The sequence below is a fragment of the Sarcophilus harrisii genome, chromosome 5 (genome assembly GCF_902635505.1).
Source record: "Sarcophilus harrisii chromosome 5, mSarHar1.11, whole genome shotgun sequence".
NCBI classification, from domain to species: Eukaryota; Metazoa; Chordata; class Mammalia; order Dasyuromorphia; family Dasyuridae; genus Sarcophilus; species Sarcophilus harrisii.
The window spans coordinates 170,539,149-170,558,323 of record NC_045430.1 but is presented as its reverse complement, the minus strand read 5'-3'; the positions used below and the strand labels follow the sequence as shown (position 1 = coordinate 170,558,323).

Genomic DNA, 19,175 nt, shown 5'->3' with positions numbered 1-19,175 from the left:
TTAAGATCAACAATTATTACTACCCCTGTTTTTTTCTAATAAATTTGACTCCTAATCATTATTATTATGTTTCTGTTTTTTTAAGTCTGTTTCAATATCATTTATTTTGGATTGAGAAAAGTAAATAAAAGCTAAAACTAGTCATGACAAAGCAACACTGTCTCTTTGGCTCTACTCAGCTTTTTATAACCTTTGACTTACTGAAATGTCTGAAAAATTGATTGCTCTTTTTAGTCCCAAGTACTTCAGTGAGATATTTGATCCAAATTCTATGACAAAGAAGACAAGTAAATAAAAGCACTTGTATTGAAGCAAAATTATTTTCTTAGAAAATGTGTAATTGGTACATGATGTACCATTGGCTTTTCTATGGATCCTTGGCTACAATGTACATGGGCCTTGTGGACAGTTAAAGGCATGAAATCACGTGGCATTTGATGAAATGTTTTCCTTTTACCTTCCCTTCCAATCAAGCCATTTGTTAAAACTCAATGGTAATGAAAGGCTTTTTCCTTGTACAATAAAGTAATTTCATTTTTGGCTACTTTTAAATACATATTTAATCATTCAATCAGCCACTAATTAAATTCAAAGAATAATGTCTTATAGTGATTTACAAAAAAAAAAAGCAGTATATTTTTGAAAAGAGTGTACCTTTTGGTATAGGGTTGTTGTTGTTGTTGTTGTTGTTGCTGTTTTTTAAAGAGCCTTTATCTGGGGGGAAAAGAATGTAAAACTGGAAATATGCCATTCAAGTAGACACAGATCAAGTTAATATAAATTTCAGGGGACTAAAACTAGACAACTCTTAGGCTCTCTTGATAATCTAAATTGTGTAGAACTAGGAAATGAACCCCAATTATGCAGAATTAGGATCATTGGTTGAAAGTTGTGAAAGCGTGTTTCCTGACTGAGGAAAAGGTCTTAATGATTAGAATTATCCCAAAGTGGGATGAGTGGCCATCAGTGATAGTGAGTGGACTCCTATGGCTTTCCAACAGAGGCTAGATGAATATTTGAAGATGATATGGTGGAGAGGATTCCTAATCATGTACAAGTGAAACTAGATGTTTTTCTGGTGGCCAGTTTAGGTTCATGGATATTAATTCAAACATCCTTTCCTCCAATTTATTATTATGAGAAAGGGAGAGGAAGGAAAAGAAAGGAAGAGAGCTGGGGAGAAAAGAGAGGAACAGAGAGTCAGAAACAGAAAGCAAACCATAGCCATGAAATTACACTTATGTAGACTTATCAGTTGGTTTACTGATTTTTCTATTTTTCAACTGCTAGCTGTATGGTTGTAAAACCCGCCTGAAATAGCTTCATATTAACTATTACAGTCTGAACTACTATGATAAAATCTCTGAATTATTTAGCTATATTATTATTTTTCATTTTTAGTGTAATATTATGCTTTTACTTCACTTTCATTTATGACTACATCTTTTAACTTCCCTGCCCAATAAGCCATTCTTGGTTTAAATTTTTTTTTTAAAAAGAGGGAATAAAAAATCAATTCAGCACCAACTAATATATGAGCAATACCTGGCAATATGTATAATATTCTTTACCCATAGTTTTCCACTTCTGAAGAAAGAAACAGGGAGTTAACTATTTAATATTTAAGGATATTTTATTTCTCAGAGAGGATTATCAGATTTTCTAGTTGGAAGGAACTTTACTAATAATTTTAAATTTAAATTTAAAATAATCTTTTAAAGATATTCAGCAGTACCAGTCATATCCAACTCTTCATAACTTTGGGGTTTTCTTGGGAAAGATATTAGAGTGGTTTGCCATTTCCTTTTTTCCAACTCATTCTACAGATGAGGAAACTGAGGCAAACAGGATTAAGTGATTTGTCCAGGGTCACACTGCTACTAAGTATCTGAGGCCGGATTTAAACTCTGATCTTCTTGACTCCAAGTCTGGAGCTCTAGCTACTTCACCACCTAATTCCCATTTTAAAGCTGAGGAAACTATAATTCAGAGAATTCAGAGATACAATTCTAAAATTGTATAAGTAGCAAGGAGCTGCACAAGAATTCAAATCCAAGTTTTTTGCTTCTACTCCAAAGTGCCATTAAATTCCCCTTACTTAGGATTAAAAAAAAAGTCTTCATCAAGATTAATTATTCTTTGTAACAGTTAATGATCAGCTTTTGATATTTTACTTTTAATGAAAATAGCTTATACAGGCTCAACTATAGATATGGTCAAATATATTGTCATCATGTCCTCAAATAATCTTGTACTTTTTTTAATGGAAGTAACCATGAAACTTAGGAAAGTCCAAGTAGCTTAGAGAAAGGCTTCTATTCTTTAAGGGAAATGATCCTACCTTGTAGAGATGTTACTGAACTTATTAAATTGAAGGATGATAATATCATATAACTTGATGTATATTGCAAGATTCCCCTCCTGCCTAAATTATCTTCTTTATACAGCTATCACGGCATCACCTTTCTGTCCTATGTGGAAAGAAAATCTTGCTGTTTGTCATTTTTTAGAGATAAAAATTGGAATATTAACACTAATATAACATTATTTACTACTTAAAAGGGAAGAAAGCCATCAGAACTCTCCTCTGTTCCTCTCCCATTAGTATCTTAGCATGGACTAATTTATTAGATTACCAAATTATAATTATTTGGAAAGAAATGACAATTTTTGCTTGTTGTATTAGTGTATGTGTATGTGTGTGTGTGTGTGTGTGTGTGTGTGTGTGTGTGTGTGTGTAAGTAATTTGGGAGAGATAAGTTTTTAATGGAGTTATATGGTAAGTTGTGAGGGAAATACAATAACAAGTCTCATAGGGAAGCATAAAACATTAATTGGGGAGAACTTGCTCCAGATGTTGGAGTGCTTGAAGTAGTCATGAGGGATATGATGAGGAAAGACTTCACCTATTTCAAAGTTTTGCTTACATTCTTTCCCATCATCTGGGGCCATCTCCAGTCATGTGATTTAATTATTGCCCCTGAACTCAGATGGCTCCAGATGAGAGAATGAGTCTGATAACTTTGTATAGCCTCCCTCCCTTAAATCCAATTAATTTGCAACACTTGGTATCACCTTCCCGATTTCATGGTCCTCTTCAAGAAAGACATACAATAACAACAATACAGTTGGCCGCAGGGCCCATGGATATCATGGATTCTTCTGGTATTAACAGAATTTTCAGATTGTTAAAAGGCAAGTAGAGCAATCAGAAATTGCCATTCAATCCTAAACTGAAAAATGCTAACAGACTTCCCAAGAATTCAAAAGAAGAATAGATAGACCTTAATGCTAATTTTTACATGTCCAAGACATTTTTAACCTCTATGTGTGTGTGTGTGTGTGTGTGTGTGTGTGTGTGTGTGTGTGTGTATGTGATGGATGACCCCTTTGGCAATCTGAGGAAAGTTATGGTAGATTTTTTAAATACTTAAAATACATAAGATCACAAAAGAAACCGGTTAAAAACAAAAAAATACCAAAATGTCTAAACAAAAATTTTAAGTTCATAGACAGAGAGCTAAGAACTGCTCTTGGATGTGAGGAGAGTATCATGTATCTATATGTTTCTGAAGCAAAATCAGGGAATTCATAGGAAATATGAATGCTTCTATTTTTTCAACCTAATCCATGATTTTCTCTAATGGTCAGCCTTCTACCACTGCCACTTACAATCACTTAGTCTGTAATTTAAAACCTTAAAGAGTTTGGGATAGAAAGGTTAAGTGGTTGGCCCAACATGACATAGTCAGTACCTGTAAGAGCCAAGACTTGCAAACAGGTCTTCCTGACCCCAAGTTCAACTCTCTATCCCAATTCTTTGTATTGTATATACTGTTTGAAATCTCACTATAACAAGCAGATAAAAAGAAAAGAAAAAGATGGAGAGAAAGGCAACCCCAACCTTAAAAATTTACCATAGAGCTGAAAAGTAAAATTAATTTTTTTTAAAAAGTACATTCATTTTCTTCTATGTCTTTCATTTGTAAACAATCTCCATATGTATTTTTTAAATTCAATTAAGAGAGGAAAGTATGAGGGAAAGAAAATATTTACTAACTAGGAGCAAAAATGAAATAAAATTCTAAAAAAATAAAATTTTGCTGAATTGAGAAATTGAGACTTCCCTGAAGTTTATTTTCCTGAATGTTAATGCTGGGAAAGACTTTTGAGATTATCTAGTCTAAGCTCCTAATTTTACATATGAGGACTAAAAGTCAAAGAAATTAAATAACTTAAAAATCACACAGCTAGTTAACCAAAAAAAACAAAAAACAAAACAAAACAAAACAAAACAAAAAAACAGTAGTGTCTTGGTGCCAACTCTAATATTCTTTTCAGGATGTCAAATGATTAAAATTTTCATACATGTAGAATAACTAAAAATTAAAGAATGTTGCTTTCCTCTCAACTCTCCTCTACTCATATCAATAAAAAATTTGTTAAATATCTACTATATGCTAGGTACTGTGCTAACGGTTGATGATTTAAAAAGAGGTAAAAATCAGTTCCTACCTTCAAAGAAACAATATGAAAACATGCAAATAAATCTATATGAAGCAAGCCAAGTAAAAAAGAAATAATTAACAAGCCTTACCTCTCATTTTCCCCTTTGTCCCCAAATACTATAAAAGTAGATGGGTCTGATCTGGTTCCTATTGCCTTAAACTTCTTGGGAGTTTTGTAAAGAAAAAAAAAATCTTAGAAAATCAGTAAATGTATTGTAACATGTGTCAGGCAAATGATACCACACTTTACTATGTGCAGGATGATAGATTATGGATTAAGTGATGCAATGGATTGGAGCATTAGGTTTGAAATAAAAAAGATTCATCTTCGTGAGTTCAAATCTGGCCTCAGGCACGTAATAGTTGTTTGACCCTGAGCTATCAGATCAATAAATACTCTGGTACTATCAGAATCTCAAGTCTGTTAAAGGCAAAGTAAGGCTGTCACTAAATCCTACAAATAAATGATCTGAAGAAAGAAAGGAAAATTATTACAATTCTTTGCCAAACAAACCTCAAATGGGGTCGTAAAGAGCTGGACTAAAAATGAGTAAGCTAAATATTAAGATACTTTCCTTTCCATGCAGATCAGGATAGAGGGTTTTTCAGTCATCAGAAAATGGGAAATACTGGAGAAGACATCCATCTACAAATGATGAAAAGAGAGAAGTAGACTTAGTAAGAGGAAACAGAAAGAGAGGTGTCAAAAATCAAAGAGATTATATCTAATGCCATTATTGATTGAGTGTGAAAGTTCAAAAATCTGTTTGTTGCGAAAGATTTTAAGTATTTTATTTTAACCTATTTCCCTCCTTTGGATGAATTGCAAGTAGAGGGGGTGGAGTTCCATTCTTACAGGTACTGGTTTTCATGGTAGTCAATGGTACCTTAATCTGCATGGATGTTATTTAAGATCCAAATCATTACAAGCCATGGACTCTGGCCTTATTTTGCTACTAAAAATATTGATTCTACCATTGATCAATCTAAACATACATAGTAACTACCTTCAAATACTCTGATCCTTAGTCATTTCAAGGTAACCCCAATCCTGACTTCGTTTTCTATCTTCTTTTTCCATTTCCTTCATGCTTATATATGATTCTGGTGAAAATTAAACTTATTATTTGGAACATTTTTTTGTCTATACAATAAACTTTTTATTTTTTCCTTGGTTGATATTCTATTGTATGTTCCACAGTAATTATTTCAAATTCCCTCTACTGTTCTAAGATCCACTTTGCTACCTTCTTTCCCCTTCCCTATCAGCAGAAGACTTCACCTCCTATTTTATTGATAAAATAGAATTTATCAGCCATGAGCTTGATTCTTATTTCAATAAACCTCCTCATTTCTTGTGATCTCTTTGTTCTAGACTCTCAAAAAGTGAGGCCAGCCTTTCCACTTGTGTTCTTTATCCCATATCTACTTTTTTTCTCCTCTCTTCTCTTTAATCTCTCCTTGCAGTTAATTTGATTCTTGCCTTTCTTTTACTTCTTATTCAGCTGGTATCAAGTCTTATTACTATCTTCAAAATATCTCAAGCATCTATACCCTTCTCTTTATTCACAAGTAAGTCTTTCACTACAGGTGAATGATACCTTTTATATCCATCAAATCTTACATAACACTTTCTATAACTTTCTGGTGCACTTCTGTATTATTTCATGGTACATTTATTTGTGTAAGTTTCTTATCTGATTAATAAATAGAAAGAACCACAAATGCAGTTATTGTGTCTTACCTAATCTTTCTATTTCATTTAGTACCTAGAATAATTCTCTGCATACCATTGGCATTTACTCAGTATTTAATTGAATTGAAAAACTGTGGGATACCACTAAAAAATAATATCCTTCATTGCCTCCTAGTTGTAAACATGCTATGGTTCAGTGTTTGTGCAGACCCTTCCTGCCAAAGTTGTGGGCCCAGCTACCTTTAACCCAAGACACTAATTGTGAATTAATGCCTGTCTACATTGAGCCTGTGTGTAATTGACCTTGTCTGTGGAGAATCAATTTTTCAAGTTTATGAGTTTTGAGATGAAAAGAACTTTGGAAGGAAATACACTATGTACTGGTAAAAATTTGCTATAGATCAGCAGTTGAGAAACACTGATCTTGCCGAGTTCCCTGTCTCTGAGGAATACTGCACTGTAATCATCCTCATAAGGATGCTATAAATCCTTCTCCTAAAATCTTTAGAGAAGACAATCCAATGATTTCAAAGCGGATTCCAGAGCCTCTCTACTCTTGCATTTAGGATATATATATATATATATATATATATATATATATTTTGTACTTATTCTTTCAAATCCATTCTCCTATTTGGCCTACATTCCTACATACAATTGCAAAGTCCATATACCTTCATCTCATCCTTAGTGGAAATAAATAGCTGTTCATCATACATGCAAAATATTCGAAAAGAGTTTTAACTTACATCTTCAACTTTCTTTTTTTTATTACAACTTCCTCAAATTCTATATCGTGAAAACAATTTGTTACTAAGGGTAGCCACTACAATGATGGGACAACCAACTTGCATAACAATCCTAAACTAGGATCTTAGTTTAATTCCCCATTATGGTGGGTCACCTCTCTATGAGCTTCTGTAGAATGAGTTCCAGTTTTCATGACCTTGCCTTGCAAATATATTTTTTCTGTTCAATATGATTTCTGCACTTGTGGACATGATCAGTGTGGGAATTTGTTGTACTACTATGCATATTTGCTAAAAGGGCATTGTTTTGCTTTTCTTCTTTTTTCATTGTGTATAGGGAAGAGAAGAACATATGAGAGAGAGTAAATAAGTGTTTTTTAATTGGAAAAAAAAAACATGTTATGAAGACATTAACAACAACAGCTAATATATGAATATTCACTATGTTTAATGCACCAGGGGTGGGGAAAAGGGGAAGGGGAAGAGAAAGATGGATGGCAGGGGGAGGAGAAGAAACAATGTTTACAGCCTCTGCCCTTAAAGAGCTTATAATATCAAGGACAAAGGATATATAATATGTATCCAGATAAGTATATAATGTTAAGAAAAATGTGTTAACAAAAGAGAAATCAAGATAAACCATTCCAAGAAAAACTGGGAAAATGGAGATCAATTCAGCTATGAGATTTCAGGGAAGGTTCCATGATGGAATTGGTATATAGATGTGTAATCACAGTAGAGTAGGCAGGAGAACTGAGGAAAGAGAGTTTCATTTCTAAGAGACTATGCCTTTTTACCATATTATGAAATATATAAAAAAATTCATTAATGGAATTGAAAAGAGTAGCTGGCTAGTGGCTAGTCAAAGACTGATGTTAACATATTAAATCACTGTATAGTAGGGAGGAGAACTGAGGAAAGAGAGGTTCATTTCTAAGAGACTTTGCCTTTTTACCATATTATGAAATATATAAAAAAATTCATTAATGGAATTGAAAAGAGTAGCTGGCCAGTGGCTAGTCAAGGACTGATGTTAACATATTAATATCCTATTGCATTATCTATTCCTTACTTGATATGAATAAATGCAGTATATGTATTCATAGGATTGGAGGAGACTTTCCACTCCAGTTTTCCCCCTCTCTCTACACATAGTCAACAGAAGGAAAAAAAATTTCAACAGGTGTGAGGAGATGAGGCAAGAATGTATCTCAGAAATGGAGGGATAGACTCTGTAATAAATACACAAAGGTAGGAGATAGCAAATTAAGGTCAAATTATAGTTAATAGTCCAAAGATTATTTGGATTGTTGATCGACTAGATTACAGAATGAAGGGAGTAATGTAAAATAAAGCTAAAAAAGGTAAGTTACAATGAGAATATAAACTCTATAAGGAGTTTGTATATTAGCCTAGAGATAATGGAAAAGTCATTAAAGGAAGGCAATATGGTAAAGTATAAAGAGGGCTAGATTTGGTGACAACTAAAAGAACACAAAAATTACAGATGCCACCCACTCCAGTACTCTGTGAAGAGTAAAATGGATTCTGAAAACTATGGACAATGATCTAAATTTTGAATTTCTACAAAATTAGAAATTATATTTCATCCAGGAGTGGAAACAAGATGGTAAAGTAAAGTCAGGAAGCTGCTCAAGCTCTCCTGATTTCCCTCTAAAAGCACATGAAACCAAGCCTCTGAATAGAGTCTGACAGAATGAAATCACTCTCCAATTTGATAAACTGAAAAAAAATTCAAGAAAGATCAGTCTCACTGAGGTGTAAAGAGTGTTAAGCCTAGGTCAAATAGACTCTGGGAAAGCTGGTGGAGAGTATTAATCTTAGAGAATCAGCAACTAAGACCCTCAGTCATAGCTCAGTAGAAAAGCAAATTAGTGGGGCAGTTTCTAGTCCCAGCTTAGAAGGCAAACTCAGGGAAACCTGGTTGAAAGCTACCCCCTGCAGTGAGCAAGACCCTACGCACAAGGGGTGCCTGTACTCAAAGCCATGGCTCAGAGCTGCCCAAGAAGTTTGGGACAGTACCAAGAGCAGAGCTCTACCTTAAAAGTAAAAAAGAGGAAATACCAAAAGAAAAGGTAAGAAAGTGAGCAAGAAACAGAACTTTGACCATTGAAAGTTACTACGGTGACAGGACAGACCAAAACACAAACTCAGATGAGGAAAGAATGTCCACAGAGAAAATCTCAAAGAGTCATATAAGTTGGTCTGAAGCCCAAAGAGGCTTCTGGGAAATGCTCATAAAAGACTTCAAAAACAAATAAAAGAGAGAGAGAGAGAGAGAGAGGAAAAAATGAGGGAAAAAATGAAAGGTATTCTTGAGAGAGTAAACAGTTTGGAAAAGGAAAGAAAAAAATTATCTGAAGGAAAAAAACCTGCTTAAACAGTAGAAAAAAAAAACAAATGGAAAAAAGATAAAAAGATAACTGAAGAAAACCACACATTAAAAACTAGAACAAGACAAATGAAAGCTAATGAATTTATGAGATAGCAACAATCAAAAAAAAAAAAAACTAAACTAAAAAGAAAGAAAAATTGAAGAAAATGTGAAATACCTCATTGGCAAAAGAGCTGACCTGAAAAGAGATCTAGAAGAGACAATTTTAAAATTATTGCCCTACCTGAAGTTCATGACCAAACACAAGAATATGTTTTTGGTCATGAACTTCAGGTAGGGCAAAAGTCCAAGAATATGGATAGCATTTTACAAGAGGTCAATAAGGAATTCTAGAAACAGGGGTGGGGAGGAATACTCATTGAAAGAATTGATTGACCACCTCTGGAAAGAGATCTCACAAGGAAAACTCCAAGGAACATTGTTGTGAAACTCCAAAACAATAATCTCAAGGAAAAAAAAAAATACTACAAGCTGCCAGACAAAAATGATTCAAATATCAAGGAGCAATAGTCAGGATTATCCAGTAACTACCCAACAAGATTCAGATCATCGTTCAAGGAGGAAATGGCGCTTCAATAAAGTAAGAGACTTTCAATAATTTCTATTGAAAAGACCTAAATGGAAAATTTAATCTATAAACACAGGACTCAAGAGAAGCATATAAAAACAAATGGGGAAAAGATATATTATTTAAGGGATGAATTTTTTACATCCCTAGATAAACAAATGATATCTGTAACTCTGAAGAACTGTATCTATCACTGGGGCAGGCAGAGAAGGGCATTACATAGACTGAGGGTATTGTTGTGAATGCACTCTGATGTGATAAAATCAAAGAAAAAGACATTAAGGGATGGGAAAAGGTCTATACTTGAAAAAGAGGAAAGGGAAGATATAATGGGACAATTAGTTCATACTAAGAGGCTCAAAAGACCTATAACAATGGATGGAAAAAAGGGAGGGGAGTGAGCATTGTCTAAAGCTTGAGTTCATCAGTTTTGGCTCTATGAGGGAATACTTTAATCATTTAGTTGGATATAGAAATTTATTTAATCCTACAAAGAAGTAGGAGGAGAGAGAAAAAGAAAAGGGAGGGACAGGATAGAAGGGAAGGCAGAAACATTAGGGAAAAATGTAAGGAGGGAAGAGTTTATGATAGAAAAGGTAGTGGGTAGAGTAGTTAAAAAATTACTAAGAGAAGGAAGGAGTGGAGATAGGAGCTGAGGTAGAATGGGTTTTAAAACACAATTTAGAGAAGTGAGAAGAGTGATAGGAGATAAAGTAATGGATGGGGTGGGTAAAAAAAAACACAACTTAAGGACAGGATGAAAAGCAAGAAATATACAGGGGAGAAAAATAGGAAGGAGGACAATACAGAGCTGGTAATCATAACTGTTAATGTGAATGGGATGAACTCTCCCATAAAATGGAAGTAAGTAGCAGAGTAGATTGAAAAAAACAGAATCTTACTATATGTTGTTTACAAGAAACACATTTGACACAGAGTAAAGGTAAAAGGCTGAAACAGAATTTATTATGCTTCAGCTGAAGTAAGAAAAGCAAAGGAAGCAATTCTCATCTTAGATAAAATGAAAGTAAAAATAGATCTTATTAAAAGAGATAAGGAAGGAAAGTACATCTTGATAAATGGTGGCATAAAGAATGAAGTAGCAACAATACTAAATATGTGTGCACCAAGTGATAGAATAGGCAATTTCCTAAAGAAAATTTTAAGCCAGTTACAGGAAAAACTAGATAGCAAAACTATTCTAGTGGGGGAGCTCAACCTTCCCTTCTCAGAATCAGACGCATCTAACTACAAAATAAACAAGAAAGAAACTATGCAGGTTAATAGGATCCTTGAAAACCTAGGTATGATAGGCTTCTGGAGAAAACTGAATAGGGACAGAAAGGAATACACCTTTTTTCTTGGCAGTACATGGCACCTACACAAAAATTGACTATATATTAGGATATAAAAACCTCACAATCAAATGCAAAAAGGCTCCCTTTTCAGACCACAATGAAATAAAAATTATACTCAATAAAGGGCCAGCAAAAGGTAGACTAAAAACCAATTGGAAATAAAGTAATCTAATTCTAAAGAATGAATGGATCAAACAACAAGTCACAGAAACAATCCACAATTTCATCCAAGGAAATGACAATAATAAGACAACATAAAAAACCTATGGAATGCAGCCAAAGCAGTTTTTAGGGAAAGTTGTATATCTCTAAATAGCTACATAAAAAAATAGAAAGAGAGAAGATCAATGAAATAGGCATGCAACTAAAAGAGCTAGAAAAAGAGCAAATTAACCCCCCCAATTAAATACCAAATTTGAAAATTTGAAACTCAAAGAAGAGATTAATAAAATAGAAACTAATAAAACTATTGAACTAATAAACAAAACTAAGAGTTGGTTTTATGAAAAAGCTAACAAAATAGATTAAATCTTTGATTAATATAATCAGACAAAGCAAAGAAAAAAATCAAATCACCAGCATCAAAAATGAAAGGGGTGAATTCATTACCATTGAAAAAAGAAATTAAAGCAATAATTAGGGGCTATTTGCTCAACTCTGTGGCAGCAAGTCTGACAATCTAATTGAAATGAATGAATATTTACAAAAATATCCATTGCCCAGGTTAGCAGAAAAGGAAATAAAATACTTAAACAGTCCCATTTTAGGAAAACAAATTGAACAAGTCATTAATGAACTTCCTATGAAAAAGGATCAAAGGGATTCACAAGTGAATTCTACCAAACATTTAAAGGACAATTAATTCCAATACTATGTAAACTATTTGGAAAAACTGATAAAGAAGGAGTACTACCAAATTCTTTCTGTGACACAAATATGGCACTGATACCTGAACCTGGAAGGACCAGAATAGAGAAAGAAAATTAGACCAATCTCCCTAGTGAATATTGATGAAAAAGTTTTAAATGAAATATTAGTAAAGAAATTACAGTAACACATCAGTAGGATAATACACTATGACCAAGTGGGATTTATACCAGGAATGCAGGGCTGGTTCAACATCAGGAAAACTATTACTATAATTGACTATATCAATAACAAAAACATCAGAAATCATATAATCTCAATAGAAGCAGAAAAAGCTTTTGACAAAATACAGCATCTATTTCTATTAAAAACACTAGACAGCATAAGGATAAAAGAAGTTTTTCTTAAAATAATAAGCAGTATCTAAAACTTACAGCAAGCATTATTTGTAATGAAGAGATTCTGGACACATTCCCAATAAGATCAGGGGTGAAACAAGGATGCACATTATTACCACTATTATTATTCAACATTGTATTAGAAATTTTCACTTTAGCAATAAGAAAAGAAAATTAAAGGAATTAGAATAGGCAATGTGGAAATAAAACTATCATTCTCTGCAGATAATATGTTGAAATACTTAGAGAATCCTAGAAAATCATCTAAAAATCTACTGGAAACAATTCACAGCTTTAGCAAAGTTGCAGAATATAAAATAAGCCCACAGAAATCATCAGCATTTCTATATATTATTGACAAAGCCCATCTCACTCTATAAGTGAGATAGAAAGAGAAATTCCATTTACAATTACTGTAAATAAAATAAAATACTTGAGGGTCTACCTGTCAAGACAAATCCAAGCGCTATATGAATACAATTACAAAACATTAATCACACAAATAAAATCAGATTTAAACAAGTGGAAAAATATCAATTGCTCATGACTAAGTTGAGCTAATATAATAAAAATGACAATTCTGCCTAAATTCATCTACTTGTTCAGTGCTATACCAATTATACTGTCAAAAAATTATTTTAGAAAAAATAAAAACAAAATTCATCTGGAAGAAAAAAAGGTCAAGAATATCAAGGAAATTAGTGGAAAAAAAAATACAAAGAATGGTGACTTAGCAGTACCAAACCTAAAACTATATTATAAAAAGCAGTAATCAAAACCATTTGGTACTGGCTAAGAAATAGAGTGGTGGATCAGTGGAATAGATTAGATACACACATGACAATAATCAAGGCCCATGTCAATCTTGTATTTGATAAATCCTGAAACTCCAGCTTCTGGAATAAGAATTCACTATTTGACAAAAATTGGTGGGAAAGCTGGAAAATATGTCAGAAACTTGGCATAAACTTATATCTCACACCCCACACAAAAATAAGATCAAAATGGATACACGATTTGGGTGTAAAGCATGATACTATAAACCGAAAGAACAAGGGATAATTTGTCTATCACATAATGGAATGATCAAATAAGAACTAGAGGACATTATGAAAGGCACAATGGACAACTTCAATTACATTAAATTAAAAAGTTGTGAACTGATGCTGAAGGAAACAAGCAGAACTAGGAATACATTGTATATAATAACAGAAAAGCTTGGTTCTTCTCAGCAGTTCAGTGATCCAAAGCAATCCCAATAGATTTTGGACAGAAAAATGCCATCTGCATCCAGAAAAAGAACTAAAGAGAATGAATATAAATCAATACATGCTATGTTCACTTTTTTTCTGTTTTCTCTCTCTCTCTCTCTCTCTCTTTCTTTCTCTTTCTCTCTCTCATGGTTTTTGCCTATTGCTCTGATTTTTCTCTCCCAACATGATTCATAAAACAATGTGTATTAAAAATAAACTTACTACAATAAAAAAATTTATATTTCAAGATTATGAACCGCTAGTAGAAGTACTAGTCAAATTACCAGAGCCACCGAGAGCTGACTTAATGTCAACTTGAGATGAGGTCTCTAGGCTTTGTTACTCAATGGTTTTATTAGTATCTTTGATAAAGATATAAATAACATTATAATCAAATATGAAGATGCCACAGAACTAGGTGAGAGAGCCAACATTTGAAGTTCTGCTCATGATCCATAGAAAGATATTGATAATAAATGTTTAATAGTCATTGATTATTGATGGAATACTGGATCAAATCTAATAACATGAAGCTGAATATGCATAAATGCTTTTCATTTGCATCAAAAAATAACTTCACTTTAGAAATATGATATGGGAGAGAAACAGCTCAACAGCTATTTACAAAACATCTGGAGGTTTCAGTGACTTGCAAGCCAGTAGTGTGAGATAGAAGCCAAGAAACTAATGTTTTCTTAGACTGCACTGAGACACAATGTCCAAGACTAGGGATGTGATAATCTTTGTGTCCTCTCTTCAGGCCAAATAGAATCTGAAGTATTATTTTTACTATCAGGACTTATATTTTAGGAAGATCATTGATGAAATATGTATTGAGTAGAAAATAATCTGAATATATCACACAGAGGAACACAAGCATGAAGGACCTCTTGATGTTTTATGAGGATCATTTGGAGGATACAGAAATGTTTATTATGAAGTAGATTTGGTTACAGGCCATGCTACCTATCTTTGAACAATCAAAAGCTTTCATGTAGAAGAAGAATGAGATATGTTTGTCTTGGTCAAACTTTGGCATAAAGAAGAGTAATGGGTAGGTTAGTTTTGCTTAATTCTCCTATTTTGTTATAAGACTTCTTATTGAGCAAGGAATATTTTATAAATGTTGGAAAGGTAAAGATCAAATAAGTCAATAGAACTTAAAAAATAATTTTAGAGGAGTAGACTTAGGCTTGAGGTTAGGACATAATTTCTAACCATTAGGTCAGTTTCAGGAAGATCAGATGCCTTGTAGAAGCATTCATTTATTCAGTCAATAGTTATTAATTAAACTATATAATATATGATAAGCACTGTGCTAGGTGTTGAGGGTACAAAGACAAAAATAATATTTGCTCTCAAGGTAAGTTGAAGGAGAGAGTAATAAATTTCAGCAAATTAGAGAAAGCTTTAGAGGAAAAAAATGGAATTTGAATTGCTATCTTAAAGAAAGATAAGGATTATGAAAATCAGAGGCAGAAGAGGATATTCATTCCAGATATGGGGAGTGGGAAAAACTTATTAAAATATATTTTTCACTCTCTACTATAAAAAAAAATAAGGAAATTTTCCTTTTTCTAGTCTTGCAGTCTCTCTCCAATTCTCTGTGATCTTTCATAGTGCATTTGGCACACTTGACAATTCCTTTGCTTTTCTATGGTATAGTTCTTCTGGGGCTGATAATCTGAACTCATCAAGGGCATCTAGATGTATGCTCTCTTACTATCTCACTATTTAAATTGGTTTTCAAATTCCTTTTAGTCATTTGCGTTCTGCTCTTTCCAAGCCAAAGATCATTCTCCTTGGCATAAAAAAATGCTTTTTTCAGCATTTGTTTTCTTTCCTCACTATTCTGTGCTTTTTTGGTTTTCTTTAGTATTATGTTTGTATTAATGAAAGAAAAATAAAAAAGGGTATCAGAATCATTTCTATAATGGAACTACAAGGAAATTGAAAAGTATTTTGTTTCCTAGTTTTTTTATTTCTTCTTCTAAATATGTTCCTAATTTGGACTAGTTTGCTAGTTGCCTCAATTCTGAGTCTATTTTACAGACTACAAAACTAAATGTCAGAAATTAAAGTATTTACTCCAAATCAATTGATGTGATAGAACTAGGATTATAACTGTATGTTTTCTTAGATTGAGCTACTTTGAGGAATCCTTTTTGAGAGGCAACATGAGAGATCTGCAACGACACTAACACTGGGAGTTTCCACTAAGGATATGACAATTGAAACCAAGAAATTAATACAGTGATATTAAAGTGAAAGGAGTACATATTAACAGCAACAAGAAGTAAAGTTATTGAGAGTAAGTACTATCACTGGCCTGGGAAAAACAGCCAATGTCATGGGCCAGTTCTAGTTAACATGCAAGCTGTTTTGTGCTGATTATTTTTTCCCTCACAACAAATTCTCTTGATACAAGGTTTCTGAGGTTAAAAAGACTAGAGAACATAATAGATGGAAGCACAGGCACATAATGAGAGGAAATTTAGAGACAATGAATTAACAATGCTTGAGAAGGATAAAGTCAAGAATAGTTGTGGAAAGATAAAGGAAATGAGACAAATCAGGAAAATGGTAAATTTTGGGAGAAGCTCAAAGATGTATTTTTCAACGTTTGAAGAGCCTTAATTAGGAGGGAAAGAAATAAGGCTGAGGAAGACTCAGTAAAAGGAATTTAGAGGAAAGCATAAAGGAGAGACAACACTAGAAAAACGTGAAAAGAAAGTTAACTAAAAAATGTCATTTTAAAGAATTATAGCAAACAACCAAAATGTGTAATAAATAAGAATTAAAATGATTATAATAGCTTGTAACAATAAGCCTTATTAAAATAAATAATTGTTAAGAATTAATAATGAAAAATTATTAAGAATTATAAGAATCACTAAAAAAACCCAAGAAAATGACTATAAAATGTAAGAAATAGAAGATACTCCAAAAAATTTAGACTGAAGAGTTCACTATAAAATGTAAGAAATAGAAGATTTCTCCAAAAAAATTAGACTCAAGAGTTCATTAGGACATATGGTAACTCAAGTATAAGGCATGTGATCAATATAAAAATCACTTATAATTCCAGAGATACAATGACGAAATTTGCTATCTGTTTTCTGATAAATGATAGATTTAGGGCAAAGAATGAGATGTAAATATTTTTGTATGACAATGAGGTTATTTATTTTGTTTGGCTATGCATATTTATTACAAAGAATTTATTGAGTGGGAGAGGAAATTATTTCTGTCAATAAGAAAGGAGGATGCTATAGATGAATATTTCTGCACTTTTAAATGATGTCATGGTATTGTTAGTTTTGCTTACCCGACTTTGTTAAAAGAGATCTCTGAAGGAATGGGGGGGAGTATTTTATAAATGTTAATAAGTAAAAATCAAAGGTGGCAATGAAACAAAAAAAAAATATGACACAAGGGAAAAAAGAAAAAGAGAAAGCAAAGAAAATGGTGGCCAGGTGGGGAGGAAAATAAATATTTCTTAAGCTCTTAGCTTGTTCTAATCATTATGCTACATGTTTTACAAATACCATCTCTTTTGATGCTCACAATAGCCTTAGGAGGTAAAGTACAATTAGGACTATTTTACAGTTGAAGAAACTGAGAGAGACATAAGTTAAATAACTTGTCCAGGATTATATATCTAGTAAGTATCTCAGGCTGGATTTGATTTCATGTCTTCCTGATTGCATCTAATGACAGTTCTTTATTAAAAAAAATCTTTAGAATTTTGTCTGGGGAACTTACAAATTTTATTACATTTTATGTAAAGTCATAGGATTTAGAGTTCTCAGTGTCCTTGAAGTTAATTTAATTCCCTTGTTTTATGGATTTGAAAGATATGGTGCAGAGAGGTAGAATAAATTGCTGTTTGTTCATTTAATAAACAAACATTTCCTGAGCAATTGCACAGAACTCTGCTGGACATTATGGAATCTGAGAAAAATAAGTGATGGTTTCTTCCTTCTAGGAGTTTATAGTTATGATGAAGAAATAAGGTGCGCACACAGAAATTTAAATGGCAATTCAAGGTATGACAAAATGCTATATGGGTAGGACTTATCTGCTATATGAGAAGAAAGAGAAAGCAAGAGAAAGATGGACAAAAAAGAGTGTTCTTTTTGGACTGACATATTGCAAGAAAATAGGGCTTGTATGGGACTTTAAAGAATAGATGGGGTTTATATTTAAAAGAATATGAAATTTCTTGAGCTAATATTAGTCCATCCTAGAAGGTGAAGTAGGGATATAAAATTTTTGATGGCCAATTTGCTTTTTATTTCCATCCAGAAATATAAAACATATAAAATAAAACTGAGGGTTTCTCAGGGTGATTCAGTCAGTCAAAAAACAAATATTTTGTGAAGAAGGTAATATTATTATCCCTATTTCATAAATGAGGAAAAAAATTGCTGAGAGGTTCAGGATTTGAGATAGAATTTCAACTCAAGTCCTCTTGACTCCAAATTCTATATTCTGGGCAACCTAACTGGCAGAATTCAGAAAGACTTCTTAAAGGAGGTTGAACTTGAGTTGTCTTGAAGAGGAGGTTAGAGTTCCAAGAAGCAGCATAAAATAGTAGAATCCTGCTCAAAGGTAAAGAGAAAAGAAATGGAATTTAATGGATGGATATAAGTAAATTATTTGGGCTGGAAAATAGAGTATGTAGGAGGTAGGGAGTATATAGTCATTTTCATTCAGTTATTTCTGATTCTGTAATCTCATTTGGTGTTTTCTTGGCAAAAATACTGGAGCGGTTTGCCATTTCCTTCCCTAGCTCATTTTACAAATGAGGGAACTGAGGCAAATGGGGTTAAGTGGCTAGATTTGAACTCAGGTTTTCCTGATTGCAGGCCTGGTGTTCTGTCCACTGGGCCACCTATGTAAGAAGTAGTAGTAATCTGAAGTTAGATAGAAAGACTGGTTGGAGCTAGAATATAAATAAAAGATTTTAAATGCCAGAAGGCGAGACATTTTCTCCTAGAGGCAACAGGGAGCCAGTATTGCTTCTTGAGAAGAAGAAATATGGATACTTTTTTGTTTTAGAAATATTACTTTAGTGGCTGTGCATGGAAACAAGAATGAGCTTTTGGAACAAGTGAGCAATTAGCCTGAATGGAGCATATATGGAGTATAACCCCCAAATGGGGGTTATACTACAGAATAGTGGGTTATAATTTTTTGTGTGTGACAAAAAGTGGTTAAGTGACTTCCCTATGTCACATAACTAGTAAGTGTGTTAAAAATCTGAGACTGAATTTGAATTAAGGTCCTCCTGACTTCAGGGTTGGGGCTCTATCCACTGCATCTAACTGCCCCTGGGATATAAATTTGTAAAGAAAGG

General features: G+C 33.0%; 1 protein-coding gene across 1 annotated transcript in view; it reads left to right on the top strand.

Moving 5' to 3' along the window:
* SLC13A1 (solute carrier family 13 member 1) overlaps nt 1-19,175 on the top strand; it is a 79,335-nt gene that overhangs the window by 3,242 nt on the left and 56,918 nt on the right. The gene's annotated exons all lie outside the window — the stretch shown is intronic.